At 40.8% G+C, this 16,241-nt stretch overlaps 1 protein-coding gene across 5 annotated transcripts in view; it reads left to right on the top strand.

The window, feature by feature from the left end:
• Positions 1-16,241, top strand: part of TNS3 (tensin 3) — a 437,135-nt gene that overhangs the window by 222,110 nt on the left and 198,784 nt on the right. The gene's annotated exons all lie outside the window — the stretch shown is intronic.

Genomic DNA, 16,241 nt, shown 5'->3' with positions numbered 1-16,241 from the left:
CCAAACAATCTCCTTTGGGCTCTGCCATCCCTTCCTTTGACTTTCAGGTTAACAGTAGGTGTATCCCAGCCCCTGAGCCCCTTTGAAGGTTTCCCACTGTAGTATTCAGCCCCTTATCCACTGAACACCCATAGTAATAGCAGGTCTGCTATTGCCAAGGGGCAGTGTACACACCAGCTTGTTTGAGTCAGCCTAGGATCCACTTCTTGAAGAATACTATAGCCCTGGGTTATATTTATAGTGAAAATAATCATAAGTTTATTATCAAAATTGAGATTGTGAGCAAGGATAGTGGAAACAGAAGGCTTATGTATAAAACAAAATCATAACATGATTTCTAGAGACTCAACTTAACAGGGCTAAGCATTCAAGCTAAGTTCTCACCCCAAATGTCCTTTGCAGTGTTTCCAACCAAGGCATAGTTGGGATCCCATTTTCATGAATGTAAACATGCTGTCTGTTTACCTCCTTGGTGCAGAATAGCAGGTTTTCTTTTTGTCTTCCCCTTACGTTCCCCAAAAGTTCATTGTCTGCCTCCAGAGACAGGGCAGCTCTCTGTGGTTTCCTCTCCAGTATCTGGTCTCCCCCTTGGCCGGGCTGGCTCCAGGTACCAGCAGAGGAAGCACGTGCCTGGGGTGGCACATGCTAAGGGGTGGCATTCCATCCTTTCTTGGGGCAGCAGAGTCCAAGCGGCTTTTTTTTTTTGCTTCTGCAGTTCAGGCAGCTTTTTTTTTTTTTTTTTTTTTGCTGGGGCAGCAAAAATCGTAGAGCTGGCCCTACCCTGGGCTTCCCATCCCCCTTTTCACTTCACTTGTCAGTGGAGCTTCCATGGAACTAGTTTACAATGCTTAATCTGCATGTGAACGAATATAGGTGAATTTTTCTGGCAGAAAACTGTTTATCAGCTTTGTTTTAATACAGACTATAAAACACATTTCCAGTGTTCCAGTCATATGTACACAACTCCTTGCATAGTTTTGGTACATACATTTTATGCCACTATTCATAACCAGTTTGACACGGCTTTCATTTAAGACCTCATCTGATATTCGTTATGAATAAATATTATGAAAGTAGTGTGTTAGGTGTAGTGAGTTTGTGAGGCCTGTTAGGAGTTGCTGTTACAGAACAGTGAACCATATGCCAGCTGGCACGAAAGGGCCTCTGGATCACACTGGTCATTAATAACCATCTTGTCAGCTTGCTTGAAGGAAATCTTATGATCTTCAGAAGGAAGTTACTGAACACTTGATGAACACTGAGGGTGGAATTTAGACTCCAGTGATGTCCATATCACTCTGAATTAAGAAAGCATTTATGTTCAGGTGGAGTTAGTTTGATATGTGGGTTACCTGCTCAGAGGAGATGTACAGGCTTATTCTGGAGTTTAGAGCAAAGTTGATTCTGTCAAAGAATTCATTTCAGAATGGGGTTATTACCATTCCATAGCACAGCCCCTTCCCATGTTCATCAGTGAGCCTCAGCCACAAGCAGAGATGATGCATGGGGGGAGGGGGCATGCAGGGTCACATGCCCCCTCCCTCAGATTTGCTGCTTGGCTACTGAGCATGTTCACATGCACTGAGTGTGCTCAGTAACACTGCTGAAGCCAGCTGGCTTCACTCTGCCCCTCCACTATCGCCAGGCACTGGTCATCTTGGCTGTGAGGGCTTTCCTCTAGCTGACATCAGTGTCCAGAAAGTCTTGTTCTCCGAAGAAAGGGGAGTATCTATGTACATTGTTGTAATAAGCCTCTGTCCCAAATCTGGACCTTAGCGTCCAAAATCTGGGTGCTTAGCATGAACCTCCAAGCTTAATTACCAGCTTGGATCTTCTCTCGCTGCCACCAATCAGGATTCTGAGTACCTGATAAACTCTCTGGTCTCCCCAAACCTTTCCCTGGGGGACCCCCAAGACTCAGATGCCCTGAGCCTCCAACCAAGGGAAATAACCCACTTCCCTTCCTGCTCTTTACTTCCTCCCAGATTTTCCCGCCCTGGGATACTAAGATTTCCGCTTCAATCTTGAAACACAAAACAGAGAAGAGACGATTTAGCTCCCCTTCCTTCTTCTCCCCCTCCAGTCTTTCCTGCAGAGAGACAGTACTCCGCACAGAGATTCCTATCCTTGCCTTAACTAGGAAAAGAAATCCAACAAGTTTAAAAGAAAGCTTTATATAAAAAAAGAAAGAAAAAAACACGACATGATCACTGCATCAAGATGACATAACACAGGGCTATTGCTTAAAGAAAATATGAAATACAGCTTATTCACAAAAGATATCCATTAAACATTCCAGCAACTCACAACTGTAAATACAAAATACAATATAACTATGCTTTCCTTTGTACTCACAACTTGGAACAGAAGGAAAGAAGACTTGGAGAAAAGAAAAAAAAAGCTTTCCCTCATAGCGAGAAAACAACAGCAAACAAATAAACAGACCCAGAAGTTCCCTCCCTCACTTTGAAAAATCCGGTTTCCTGATTGGTCCTCTGGTCAGGTGTTTGGGTCCCTTTGTTAACCCTTTACAGGTAAAAGAAACATTAACCCTTAGCTATCTGTTTATGACAATTGTATAAATCCATCCATCAGCAAGGGACAGTGGGCTCAGTTAGGCTGAGGATCTCCCCTCTGCCCCGCCTATAAGTGACAGCATAGCCCCTTAGCACTTTCCCAACCATCCTACCCTCTAAGGGAAGTTCTCTTTCCTCTGCCCTTGCCCTGCGCAGTGTGGTAAAGGGTCTTTGATGCCTGTAGCTTCTCTGAGCCTTGTGCAGGAATAGAGGGAGAAGAAGGTACTCAGGGAGCTTATTTGCATGAGCCACTTGCCATCTCAAGGGGCTCTGGGTATGTCCTGAGTACAGAGCTGCTCTCTGCTCCCTTGACCCAGCCCAGACATCCCCAGAATAGGTCAGTCTGGTCTGGAGCTCAAATACACGGGTGTACTGCCTAATATGGCCTGTAGTGCAACAGAAAAGAAATCGAAAATTTGGCCTTTAAACATTCTTTGGTTTTACTTGAAGCTCCAAGCATTGTTCACTTCACCCATTACTAAGAAAATAAAGAGAGCAAATGAATTATTTCTTTTCCAGATCACTTCTGGATTCTAGGAGGTATTTTAAAATAATCAAAGATGCACTGAGAATGTTAATTTTCATCCTCTCCCTGCAGTGGTTCAGTTGTCCTTCGCTAACAGCCTGCCTGGGTACTGTATCTTTAAAAAAAAAACAAAAAACTTGATATCTCTGAGGCCCCTCAGACATCCTGTTGCATGTCTTGCATTAACTAAATGTGACTTAAAGCTTGAACCTTGAGGCGCACATCCGCTCACATCTTAAAATGACTCCATCAGTTAAATGGGCCCTATCACTGTTTGGCTTGTCAGGTTTAAGGCACAGTTAACCAGTGATGTTTACCAGGAAAATCGTGACTTGACTTTTGCACCCTTCATCTTTTTTTCAGCTAGTTGCCAAACCATTCTACATACCTGGCAGTGTTGCCATTTTGACATCACTGTAATAAATAGCTGTTGTAACAGTGGAAGCTGAGAGTGCACTGACCCAGCTGTGCATGCTTTATTATAACCTATCCACAAATGGAACTTTATTTTTTGTATGGAGGTTAACTCTTTTGGTGCCATCTCTTTCTGTTTTCTTCTGATTTTCTCACTTAAGTAGTTCTTTATCTGTGCTGCCAGTTTGTCCAGCTTTGAAGGGTGGCACTTTCAAATTTCAGGCTTACTTACCAAAATAATTGCCCCTATTTGGACGGTGAGCAGAACCTGGGCTCTGGTCTCATCCCAAAAGAATTGGGGAAATAAGTGGGAGACAATGGGACAGAGAAAGGAAAGGAGAAAGCACAGAACATGAAAGATAAAAATAATTGGGGAAGAAGAGCCATATGAGAATGGAAAATGTCTTGAAGAGAGACAGAGAGAGAGAAACTAAAGTGAAACATTTAAAACGGTGACAAAACCAGCTCAAGTTACTCTGAGTGAAAACCTATTCTGATATAGGAGTTAAAATAGAGATTAGGAAGAGGAAAAAAAGAAAGTGGGAGAAACCCAAGGGAGAATTTTATTTTGTGTCTGTGGTTTAAGGGAAGCTTGGCTGTTTCTAACAAGAACTTCTTAACTCAGCTTTCCATGTGGTTATGTGAATATTTGCCTCCAAAAACTGTTGACTGATTGTAGATCACCTGCATTTCCCCTTTTTGAACAGCTATGACTTTCAGGCTTTTTATCCTCATTCCATTTAATTGACTTTAAATTATCTCTTCTCATGAAAAATACAGAAGCATTCCCACGTTCCAATAGACTGCAGTCTGTCCCTTTTTAATACGACCCTGAAACAGATTTTCTTCGTACATTTTGTCTGAAGCACCATTTGTTGTATGGTGATAGCCTCAGATTACAGCTAAAGTGTTGGCCTCTCAGATTTCATTCTAAGTGGGATCTGAGTACTGGAAGATGTGGGATCATTAACTTTCTTTAATCGGGTGTGACCTTCAAATCCTCTGGAGTATGATGATAGTGACCAAGCTGCACTTAAAACTGAAAATGAGCAGCTATTCATCTCTGCCAGATGTGATGCTAGATTCCAGCTGAAATCAGTAAATATGTCACTGGAAAATTGTATCAAATTCTTTTGATTGAACTGAATTTGAAGCAGCTATGGCTTGTTTGTTCCTTCAATACTATAGTTGTTTTGTTTTTCTTTTTCTTTTCTTTTTTCTGTAAGAGAATTTTAGAGCCATGAAAAACCTAGGCGCAGAGAACTAAGGAGTGGTCTAACTAACCATATTGTTGATAGGACGTATTGTATTCCAACCCCCTTCCAAATACTACGCTCAGTGCCCTCGTAAGTGGCCATAACTCTCAGAGGACAGTTGAAGCTCCATGCGTTTGCACTTGCAGGTTCATTCTGATTCTTTTGTTTCCTCCATTTCCACCCTCAAAAAATTGAGGGGTTCCACTGCTTGAGTTTGTGGATTCCCTGAGATGATCACAGATTTCAGGTGATCCATTAGGGGCAGAGGGCATCCATGCAAAGGTACCTTACTTCTGCACAGGTACCCAGCTTTGTCGTCTTGTTCTGCAAGACAGCACCAGTCTCTCCAGAGCCATGTTGCCAAGGAGTCCCTCAACATGTTGCTGACCCTGGAATCCCTTACCAGGGGAGGGTCTACAGCATGGAAAGGGAAACAGCAGTAATGTTGCTGCGTTCTGTGGTTTGATTGAAGGGTTTGAGGAGTGAGAATGGATATGAGGATATCTGACAGAGTTTAGATTTGCCTCTCCAGTGCCTACCTTGTCATCATCAATTCCCTACTGCCATCAATTCCGTACTGCCAAAACTTCCATGGAAGGCTTTCTTTGGTGTTCGGAGTGCATGTCACAAAGAGGGGTCATACTCCCCTTTGATGTAGCTCCAAGCATGGGGCTCACTGTATTTTATCTGACGTGGTAACATTTTTGTGTTTATTGATCAGTATTATTATGTCGTTGACTATTGTAAGTGTGGAAGTGAATGTGATCCAGACTATCTCACACATACATAAAAGTCAACGTAGAAAAACAAATTGAGCAATATAAAGATGTGATGAGCAGAAAACCAGACATACTAGATGTTCAAATTAAATGACACAGTTAAAGTGTGGTCGCTCTTTTGGGATGCACATATCTACATACAGTAGTTATGAATTAAGGAGGGAACAGAGATAGCAGTACTTTTGACTTGATCATTTAACCTTTTTGTAACAATCTTTTTCCCCCTTAGGTTTCCCATTTCTGTATGTGGAACTATTTCAGTAGGCATTTGATACGGTTCCACATGGGGAATTATTAGCTAAATTGGAAAAGATGGGGATCAATATGAAAATTGAAAGATAGATAAGGAACTGGTTAAAGGGAGACTACAACGGGTTATGCTGAAAGGTGAACTGTCAGGCTGGGAAGGAAGTTACTAGTGAAGTTCCTCAGGGATCGGTTTTGGGACCAATCTTATTTAATCTTTTTATTACTGACCTTGGCACTAGAAGTGGGAATGTGCTAATAAAGTTTGTGGATGATACAAAGCTGGGAGGTATTGCCCATACAGAGAAGGACTGGGATATCATACAGGAAGATCTGGATGACCTTGTAAACTGGAGTAATAGTAATGGGATGAAATTTAATAGTGAAAAGTGCAAGGTCATGCATTTAGGGATTAATAACAAGAATTTTAGTTATAAATTGGGGACACATCAGTTGGAATAACTAGGAGGGAAGGATCTCGGATATTGATTGATCACAGATGACTATGAGCCTATGAAAAAGCTAATGCGGTCTTGGGATGCATCAGGCAAGGTGTTTCCAGTAGAGATAAGGAGGTATTAGTACCATTATACAAGGCACTGTGAGACCTCATCTGGAATACTTGTGTGCAGTTCTGGTCTCCCATGTTTAAGAAGGATACATTCAAACTGGAAAGGTTCAGAGAAGGGCTACTAGGATTATCCGAGAATGGAAAATTGTCATATGAAAGGAGACTCAAAGAGCTTGGCTTGTTTAGCCTAACTAAAAGAAGGCTGAGGGGAGATATGATTGCTCTCCATAATATATCAGAGGAATAAATACCAGGGAGGAGGGAATTATATAAGCTCAGTACCAATGTGAACACAAGGACAAATGGATTAACCTGGCATCAGGAATGTTTGACTTAAATTAGACAAAGATTTTTAACGTTAAAGGAGTGAAGTTCTGGAACAGCGTCCAAGGAGAGTAGTTAGGGGCAAAAGACATATCTGGCTTCAAGACTAAGCTTGATAAGTTTATGGAGGGGATGGTATAATGGGATAGCCTAATTTGGGCAATTAATTTGTCTTTGACTACTGGCGGTAAATATGCCCAGTGGCCTGTGATAGGATGTTAGATGGGATGGGAAATGAGTTACTACAGAGAATTCTTTCCTGGTGTCTGGCTGGTGAGTCTTGCCCATATGTTTAGGGTTGAGCTGATTTTCATATTTGGGGTCGGGAAGGAATTTTCCTCCAGGGCAGACTGGCAGAAACCCTGAGGGTTTTTCACCTTCCTCTGCAGTGTGGAGCACTGGTCACTTGCTGGAAGATTCTCTGCACCATGAAGTCTTTAAACCATGATTTGAGGACTTCAATGGCTCAGACACAGGTTTGATACAGGAGTGAGTGGGTGAGATTCTGTGGCCTGCATTGTGCAGGAGATCAGACTAGATGATCATAATGGTCCCTTCTGACCTTAAAGTCTATGAGTCTAACTTGGCTTTTTTTCTCCCCTATCTGGAACCACACTCTTTGTACAATACAATGATGTGTGTCTAATAAATGTAATGCCACACCCCAGGTATGTTGTTGGGAGTAGGCATTGAACTCTTGATCTTAAAAACATGAGATCCTACTACCTGAGCTAAAAGAGCTCTTTAGTGTCTTAGCCTGAAGCCACTCTTAAATCTCTGTTAGTCTACAAATAAAAATCCAAGAAGATTTCAGTGTATTGCCTTTGAAAGATGTCATACAGTCTATATCCACTAGAAACATGTATTACCTTGGCCACCAGAAGGAGTCAATATTGTTCCATGAAAGCTATAGAAATATATGGAGAATTGCAAAGAGAATTTAATAAAAAATGAAAGGTAGCAGCTATAAAGTCCCATGTATTCATGTCCTAATGCATCTTATTCAACATTCCAGTGTGCATCCAAAATGCAATGAAAATCACACTCAGTATGTGTGCTTTGTTCTTCAACAACTATAACAACAAAAAAGGAATTTTCCTACACTTCAGTTAAAGTGTCTGCACAAAAATTACATCTAAAAAAAGTTTTTGTATTTGATATTGGCATGAATAGAACTGTATTAAACCACAGAAGAATAAAGTTTCAATGCTTGTCAGGGTAGTTTCCCAGGTCCACCATAAAAATTGTTCCTGTTCAGATAATGATTGTACTCTTTTTGTAAGTTGGCTTCAAGTTCCTATCATGACTCAGTTCGGAATATGACTGTTGTAGTGCTAGAAGAAAGTTGATGCCTTTCTGTAATGCTACAATGTAGATAATTAAGGGAGCAATAATTAAAATCTAAATCCAGCAATATGATGCATTCATTAGACACAACGAGTCCTGTGGCACCTTATAGGCTAACAGATGTATTGGAGCACAAGCTTTTGTGGGTGAATACCCACTTATTAGATGCACGTAATGGAAATTTCAAGAGGCATGTATAAATATGCAGGCAAGAATCAATCTAGAGATAACAAGGTTAGTTCAGTCAGGAAGGATGAGGTCCTCTTTTAATAGTTGAGGTGTGAACACCAAGGGAGGAGAAACTGCTTTTGCAGTTGGCTAGCCATTCACAGTCTTTGTTTAAGACTGTGTCACTAGACACAGTGCATTTCCCCCCCCCTTTCTGTTTTCATGGTAACATTTGGGGTGTGAAGCATTTTTATGCATGGAACAATAACTTGTTTCAGACTGTTTAGTGGCATTCCTATTCTTTTGCCACAGAAAACTTTCATGTACATTTGCCTTTAAAGGGCATGCAAATAGAGTTACACGCTCTCTGGTTTGGTGTCCATGGACCATTCAGAATGAGAAGAAGCATGTGTGATCCAGGCAAAATTCTTCATTCTGCTTTTACAGCATATTCTCCAATCAGTCCATGTGCAGAGGTTCCCTTTCTGGCAATGACATTTCTGTGTACAGAAAAAGAGCAGAACTGAAGCATCGATTGGAGGATTTTGCTTTCTAAGCATATTTTTTGCTCTCCTTTTAAAGTACTTTTGAATGAATAGAGCGTCTGAAGTATGGGGAGGAAAAGCTGTCTCTAAGCCTATCAGTTTTCCAATAAGGTCTGTAAAATATAAATCAGCCATACTCTGTGTTGTGTTTTTTTTTAACTTCAGCAAAATATACTCTCATAGATACTCAGTAAATACAGAGTTAAACATTACAGTGCCGAGGAGGGCTGCTACTTGTCTTTCAGTAAAGAAACCCAACCTCTGTAGCATTAATTTTGGAGGCAAATTTTGTTCTAGTCTAAATTTGTTTAATAAACATAGGTGTTTGCGAGCAAAAGGTTTCCTAACCTTCTACTTGGGGAGCTAAGAATGGATTAATATTTTAACTTCAGATTAAATATTGGCTAGCTAGGCTCAATGATGATTTATTTATTGTATAACTGGTGGCTCTGTTTTACCTGGTGTTATCATAAAATGATTCCCTCAATCAGTGCCAACTTATTCCACTTTCTCTGCCGTCACTCAGTGTCTTGATAGAGGTCACATGCTAATTTAACTTGTCAGACTTTTTTTTTTCCAAAGATGCCCAGTAATGGGGAGGGATAGCTCAGTGGTTGGCGCATTAGCCTGCTAAACCCATGGTTGTGAGTTCAGTCCCTGAGGGGACCACTTACTTAGGGTATGGCTACATTAGAAATTTCAAAGCGCTGCTGTGGCAGCGCTTTGAAGTGTGAGTGTAGTCAGCACTGGGAGAGCTCTCCCAGTGCTGCTTGTAAACCACATCCCTTATGGGTGTAGCATGCTGCCCTGATTACACTGACATTTTACAGCGCTGCATCTTGCAGCGCTCAGGGGGGTGTTTTTTCACACCCCTGAGCGCGAAAGTTGCAGCGCTGTAAAGTGCCAATGTAGCCAAGCCCTTAGGAATCTGGGGCAAAAATCAGTATGTGGTCTTGCTAGTAAAGGCAGGGGGCTGGACTCCAAGGTCCCTTCCAGTTCTAGGAGATAGGTAGATCTCCAATTTTTTTTTTTTTTAACCTTAGGTGGGATCTCTAGTTGACTTCTCTACACTTAAAAATCTTGAGCTGTCCTCTGGCTAGTTTCTAAGGAGACAATTGCTAACAAGTAAACTTTACTAACATGGAGTGTGTAGGTGAGGGGGGAGAGTTGGACTGGTGGGTCTGCTTTAACTGTCTTTGCTCCAGTTCATCACATGCTGATCAGACACAGACTGAATCTCATGTTCATTTCCTGAAAAGGATCATAGTATTAAAAGCTACGGTTAACCACGCAGTGATGGAGAATGCTGTCTTTCTCTGACTTTCCAGGTGTCTTTAAAGCAGTAGTCAAATAAAAGGAAATGCAAAGTTAATCCTATTAATCATTTAAATATTAACAAAGGTGAGGGAACTTCCATTTGTTCAAATGAACAAAGAGAACAGGAGATCTCCTCCTATATTCACTTGAAAGTGGATGCGCATTCCTTGGTCTTGTCTTCTCTTTTGTTGTAATTTTTGTGTCTTTGTGATTAAGTCAACTTGATCCATTCTTTTGATTTCATTAGCCAGTTTCCTTTAGGAGTGGAACTTTTTTTTTGTTTGGCCTTTTCTAAGCATTATTGACAGGAAGCAACAGATGGCTTTTTTAATAGGGAGTTGAAATGTTACTCTTAAACAAGTCTCTGCCTTGTAAACATTTCTGTTCATCCCACATTTCACCTAACAAAGCTCTGCTTAATCTTGTACTGAATATGAATCTAACCATCCTTTCAATCTACTTTGTACAGGAAAAAAGTGATGGATTAGGTTTGCTGCTCCTGAAATGCTATTATTGGTGATGAGCATGTCAGGGGTGCACATGAATACAGATAATGCATTATAGGAAGTATGTACAAATATTGTACTTTTGGTGTGTGTGATTACAAGGATTAAGTTAGAGTGAACTAAGACCGCTTTATTCCTGAGTGAGAACAAATATATGGGGTTTGGGTTTAACATGCTTTAATTTATGTGCGTTGATTTGACACCTTTAGTTTGCCTTAACTCCCCTGAGTGTCCCATGTAGATAAGCCCTTAGTGTCTCTGTGCCTCAGTTCCCTAACTTTAAAACAGGGGTAGCAGCACATCCCTAGCTCATGAATATATTAAAGATTTTGAGGTGTTCACATATTATGGTGATGGAGGCCATATAAATACCTTGGATATATAAAAATAATCTGAACCAATTGGATTGCATTGAGCAAATTCTGGATCTTTTTTGTGCAATTCCTCTACCCATCACCTAATTCCATCCTCTATGTTTCTAACAACTTCCCTGCCTCCCTTGAATTCTTACTAGATCTGACTGAAAATATTCCATTGAAACCATTTTTTAATGGAACATGACGTCTTTTTATTTTTTAATTCTGAGTTTTTATTTGACTATCTTAATTTTTCTAAAGACCAACCAAAACCCCCAAATATTCAGTCAAATATGGTTAAACATTTTTGGTTTTAGAGAAAAATAGGAAGGTTTTAGGTTTTAATTTCATTTTTTTTGGTAGAAAAAATGAAAAAAATTAACATGAAATTTTTTGAAAAAAAAAAATTCCCATCTGCCCCAAATTTCCCACAAAGAAACTGGCATTTTTCTGCAATCTCTTTTTGTTAGGCTTCCTCCTCCATCCACAAACACCCGTCAGCTCACCTCAGACTTCTGGTTTGCTCCTGAAAATCCTTCTCTAACATTCTCTTTCCACACACCACCTTCCTTGCTTCAGCCTTCTGGTTCAGTTCACGTCTCCATGTCTGGCTTCTGCAGACGTGATCATAGCAGCTTACCTTATGACAAACCTTCTTTTCCTTGACCTCTTCTTAGGCTGTAGATAAAGTGGCTTCCCCTTAAGGAGTACTACTGATTCCGTGGCCAAGGGATTCATGTCTGATAAGGTCTCTGTGTCTCAGGGCTGGCCACTAATGCATCATTCTTATCAAGTCTGGGGCTTCCATGCGGACGACTCCAGAATTTGACTGTTTGCATATGAGATGTGATTGGAATAATATTAGGATCAGCAGAGAGATTCAGAAGCACTGGCAGAAGTAAGCTCCTCATGACAGGATTAGCAATGCAAGTGAGGTCTAAGACGGGAGTCAGAGTGTGAGAGGAAGTGATGAAAGTCTGGTGTCTGAAGTTGGGGGAGTTGCATCAAAGAGAGACTGTGGGAAAAGCACCAAGGCTTGGTGCTATTGTAAGCATTGAAAAGGAGTGACTGAGACCCAAATCAAAACCTAACCCTGCTGTTCACCCACCCAATGGCAAACCTGAACTCCAGCTGTGAGGCCCTCATCATGCCCCTGTTGTCTGCACCAGTGGATCTGGCCAGAACCTATTTACTATCTGAGAAGTTATCTATTTAATATTCTTAGAAAGGACAACACTGACATATTTTTGAGATGTCAAATTAGCTACTCACCTCAGACATTTATATTACCCTATCGAGGTATTGAATTGTTTAGTTCTATAAATGTGAGTGGCCTATTACAGCAAGAGGGGCAATTCTCTTTTAACTTCTGATAGTAGCCAGAACTGTCATTATCTACTGCATAAAGCTTAAGGCCAAAATTTTCAAAAGTGAATAGTGATTTTAGAGGCCTTGCTTTTGGGTGTGAATTTTGAGACTAAGGGGACTGATTTTCAGACGCTCAGAATTTCTTAAGGTATCTAAAGTTGGGCATCCAAAATCATTAGCTCTTTTTGTAAAATCTTGGTTTAAATTCTTAGGGAAAAATTCTTTAACAGAACCAAGCTATCCCCCTTTGTCTGTCTCTGTGAAGCAGGTCTCTCTAATTTGCATGATGTTGTTGACTACTGGATGACAGATACCAGAGTCTGATTGCTACCACTTGACGCTAACAGTGGCAATGCATCTCCTTTCCTCTCATTCTTCTTTGAGCCTTATATCTGGCTCTGTTCTGCTAATTATCTTCCCCATTGCTCTCTCCAGTGCTACATTGTCTCTTTACCCTTGTTCTTCTGTTCTTGTCACTCTGTCCTCTATTTGCTGTCCCTTATATTCCATTGCCTTTCTCTTCATCACTTCCTCTATTGCTCCTAAGGTCTCTCTTCCACCACTCTGGTTCCCACGGTCGCCTTTTCCATCTCACATCCAGCAGTCCTTTCTCTACTCTCTCCCCATTAAACCAGGAGGCTAGAGGGAATGGTTCTGATGCTGCCATCTGAAGCAGATAGTCCAGGAAGTTGCTCACACCCTTTGTTGGCTTCTCTGCTCCTCTCTGCAATGCAACGCACAGAGAGAGGGGGAGAAAGAGAGAGAGCACGCAATGAGTAAGGATGCTCAAAAGCTGGCTGCTCAAAAGCTTAGAAGCAGACAAAACATTAAAAATCCCCTCCTGACAGTTGGCTCGGAAGCCATGAATGTCATGCTTACTATGTGGGAGCACTGGCCAAACAGCAAGGCCTTCCCATGAACTGTCAGATATTTGGCAAGTCTGACTTTTGGCCTTGTTTCACATATGACAACACACACACAAAAAGACATCTTCTTTATTATGAGAGGGTCTGTACTGACTTTGGTATGAGTATCATTCTTGTGATGGGAAGAGCAAAACAGATGGTGGAATTCCCCAAACACTTGACTAGTGACATATGGCATGTAAATACAAAGCTGTAAAGATGGGACCAGGAAAAAAAGTGTCAGCACAAAAATTGCATATTCGCATTCATAAAAACTTGACGTGTGCCTGTTTATCTCTGCAGATCAACATAAATTTCCATCTCCCTTCTGTCTCTTTCTGAATTAACATTTTAGCTAGGGTGTACATCAACAGATATGGTTAAGATTGCTGTATGTCTCTTTTCTAAATGTCCTTTTTCATTTGCTTATAAGGACATCAAACTTTCATAATTGCTGCATGGTGTCCAGTGCTGAATTATTAATGGCATGATGGCTGCAAGTAGATTTCTTTGACACACAAGTCTGTGCTGGCATGTTTCCAGAGTAAGAGAATCTCAGACAAATTGTGCCCAATCATTTTTCAACACATTATCTAAAGGAACAGATTCCATGCCATGGTCTGACCCTTTGGAACTGAGCTGGGAGCACAAAGATGCTGTAAACAATCCAGAGCACTCCCCAGCTGGGGATTTCTCCAGAGTTTGGTAGCTGGCACAGCTGGCTTTCCCTGCTCCTGGAGGATCCAAAACAGAGATCATGCAAGGAGTGTTCTAGAGAAACACGGGTGTGGCCAGAGGGCTACTGCACCATTCTCAGCTAGTATATGGTCTGTAGGGGACCATAGGCAGACAGCATACTTTAGGACATGCTTAGTTTACGAGAGAAGACCTTGATTTTAGTTTCATGTTTCTAAGGAAGAATTGTAAGAAAATAGAATTTTAAAACCAATGAAAAGTCACCCTTGCTGTTACAACTGCCCTGCCCCTCCTATCTCCTGTATATAAAAAGCTTCTGTCGCTGCTGTTGTGCATCAGTTCCTATTCATATAAGCCACCATTATGCTGAAAGTGGAGGGATAGGGGGCTTTTAGGCATTTATACAGAGAATTATTTCCACATGAATTTTCAGTACAATGACTGCTCTGTTAGGGATTTAATTTTTTAATACTAATTCAGATAATTATTTAATCATAATGATCCTGGTTATCCTTGTTGTTACCAGTGTATCAAAGTGTTCCTTGTTAATCTTTATCGAGCTGTGAGAGGGGTTATGGCTTAGTGCAGGATGTCTGTATTGTCAAATTCTATGCGGGCACATTAAGTGGGAACTGCTAATAAGTGTATTTTACGTACTTCAGGCATTAAACTGCATTTGAAGTTAAGATAAAGTCTGAACTTCCGGCAGGATTATATTTCCTCTTTCCTGAAGATGGTAGAAACTCTGCTTCTAATGAGAGAAGACTCTGATCTCCGGTGGCTGCCCAGCAAACAGAACAGAAAATAATAAAACTGCACCTTCCAGGTCACAGCTGCTCTCATTTGCCAATCCATAGAGTCAGATTTGCAGTTCTCCCACATTCTGATTCTCTTGTGACTTGGCCGGGTGGCACAAGTTCCTGGTCATGCGAGTATATTGGAGCAGTTCTAATCTCTCTTGGGCAGTGACTGGTACTTCTAGCCTTGTGCAAACATTGTGTTCGTGTGTTTACATTTTGCAAAGTCTTTATAGTTAACATTGATCAAGTTGCAAACTTGTTCAAAGCCTTGAAGTTGCAGGTTAAACTCACGCCAGTCAGCAAGGTGATTCAACAGAAGGTATCACATTTTCTTTTTCTTCTTACTGTGCCTGGGCCATTTTAAACTGGGCTGAGTGTTAGTCTTCAGTGGAGATGTGCTTGAGCAATGAAACCATCTTTTTTTCTTGGAGATCTCTTTTCAGATTAAGTAAGTGTCTCAAGACTGAATTCTCTTTACTCAACACTGAGTTAGTGCATGGCTCAGTGTCCGCAAGTGCTATGATGGTGAGAAGCGTTGTGCTGTCTACTTTCATCTCCTCATTCCCTGTCCCTTTAGTCTGTACTTTAATTGGAGAGGATAAAACTGAACTTGCAATTGAATATTTTATTGTTTTGCATTTCTTGTCCTAAGCTCTTGTGTAGTGTTGCTGAGTGCTGTTTAATAGCTGCCATATTTTACCCCAGATGTGACAGCATTTCAGTGATGGATGAAGTGATCCCTATTCTGTATAGCATTTGCATATCGGGTTTACAGTTTAGAAAGTGATTTTGGATCCCTTAGGACAGAAGACACAGATGAATATAAACTATGGTTATAACACTCTTATTACAAAAGCAAAATATCTACCTTCACCTTTTATTTGAGCTCTTCTCTGCCAGATGTCTGAAACTGACTTTGCAGATTTTACCTAGAATCCAGACTTTCCAGGGGTTTAAAGCTTAACGGCTGTTTTATGCATGATGGGCTCTTTGTACATAGGCATTGTTAGTTTAGTTTAAAAGTTGGTAAGTTTCTCTCTCTAACATGTGAAGGCTGCTTGGCTCTATTAATTCTGCTGTGTGTTTAGCAAAATAAAATGTTTCTGCTGCCGTCCTATTGTAACCCTATATTGCAAAGTCGTTAAATGGTGTATCTTCTCACCTGAGAGGCCACATTCTGCCCTGAATGCAATCCTTTACAAACACATTGTAGTCATTGGGTCTGATCACCACTACATTACCCTAGTTTCAGACTAGTGTAACTCTATTGATTATTACAGTGGCATAAGTCTGGAGTAATGCGTGTAGTCAATCAAGCCCAGTGAGTCAAGGCAGAATTTTGTCCATATTGATTAATAGGCTAGCTTTAATTTTTATTTTAAAAAAAAGAATAAAAATGTTGCTAATTGAGTTTATTTCTAAACTAATATAGACATGAGTCTCTACATTTTCAAAGCTGTGTGCGGGATTTAGCACCATGAACACCTACAGGGTAACACCTAACTTCCCTCCTTAGTACGCACGTATAAATGTGTTTGCAT

The sequence above is a fragment of the Chelonoidis abingdonii genome, chromosome 2, assembly GCF_003597395.2.
Source record: "Chelonoidis abingdonii isolate Lonesome George chromosome 2, CheloAbing_2.0, whole genome shotgun sequence".
Taxonomy (NCBI): domain Eukaryota; kingdom Metazoa; phylum Chordata; order Testudines; family Testudinidae; genus Chelonoidis; species Chelonoidis abingdonii.
This window is presented reverse-complemented; position numbering and strand designations above follow the sequence as displayed.